This window comes from Camellia sinensis, chromosome 11, assembly GCF_055761805.1.
Source record: "Camellia sinensis isolate YWXY chromosome 11, ASM5576180v1, whole genome shotgun sequence".
NCBI lineage: Eukaryota > Viridiplantae > Streptophyta > Magnoliopsida > Ericales > Theaceae > Camellia > Camellia sinensis.
Window position 1 is genome coordinate 139,782,920 of NC_138971.1, and position 1,337 is coordinate 139,784,256.

Sequence of the window (1,337 nt, forward strand, 5' to 3'; positions counted from 1 at the left end):
TTATTTATTTATTATTAATTTTATGTTTGATTTCCTTGTATTATTTTTTATCACAGAGTTGAAAATTTGTCTAAACATAGATTGTGATCCTATTCCTCTTAATTCATAAGTCTCTCTCTCTCTCTCTCTCTCTCTCTCTCAATTACTATGCAAATGCCTTTGACCTGCATTAGATGTTTGTGGAGGTACCCATCAGAACTATTCCTTCTTCTAATCTTTTATACTGACCAGATGTAATGCCCCACTATTTCTTGTAAACCCTTGTAAACTATGTTGGATGTTACTATAATGCAGCAATACTATAGTTTATGTCATGGATTTAGTGCATTCCTTAAATTTCTTCCGCATTCATTTTTTATTAAACTTCAATTTTTTGTTCCCTTGGAAATTAAATTATAACTGACGTTTAGATTTAACACTTTAACTACTTCCAAAATGGAAGCAGCGAAATATGGGACTGGCATGGAGAGGGTTATTGTCTCCAGAAGGAAACCAATCTGGGTGAGCCTTGCTTTGCTTTTCGCTTTAATGTTAAGTCAAGATATTTGGGTAAAGTTTTGATGTGGAACGGGTTTATTGTTGTGAGCAGACATATCTCCATGCCTTTGGGATGGAGTAAGCCAGAATGAAGAAGATCTGTCCTACATGTTTGACGAAACAACACCTGTTAAGGCCTGTGGGGATTTGGCTTACCATGTTGCTGACAATGGTAGTTTTATACTTTACTAAAATGTTTCGACATTTGCTAGCTTTTAATGCTTGTTCGATTTGAAGGACACTTGTTTTTATCTGGAAAAAAATGAATTGCAGTAAACATGGACAAGGAATTACAGCAATGCACGGAGATGTCTTCACAAGTAAAGAGACGTCGAATGCTGCAGTTTGACAATGAGATTTTGGGTTCCCCTCTTTGCAATGAGGAGATATCATCTGTCTTCTTAAAATCGAAGGTTTGTGCAAGCCTATTTCCTCGTGGAAAATGTTACATGATACATCTTTTGCTGTTCTTGGGGAAAAATTCTACATCTTTTATCTGATATGTCGCATTAGGTGTCTGGTTTTGAAGGTTTGTCCTGTAAAGTTCTGTTCTGAGATGAATTAATGTTTAAAAAGCCATACTAATTGTATATGTCAGGTAGAAATCTTAGTCTGAAATTGATGAATAATTCAAATGCTATTTTTTCGCCGAGACATTCCTTGACTATTCCATTGCATCTGCATGTGCAAGCAAATGACTTAACCTATTTTTTCTTTTTATTTTTTGATTGTGTTTGTTGTTTGATTTTGGTTCAGACACAATCATGTAATGTTTATTTAGTCAATATATTGAAGTAGCT

At 34.6% G+C, this 1,337-nt stretch overlaps 1 long non-coding RNA gene across 1 annotated transcript; it reads left to right on the top strand.

The window, feature by feature from the left end:
* Positions 1-364: 364 nt before the first annotated feature.
* LOC145803279 (uncharacterized) lies at positions 365-1,018 on the top strand. The gene is made up of 3 exons (XR_014345389.1): positions 365-501; positions 590-709; positions 811-1,018. It is a non-coding gene; the product is annotated as an uncharacterized LOC145803279 (long non-coding RNA).
* Positions 1,019-1,337: the final 319 nt, after the last annotated feature.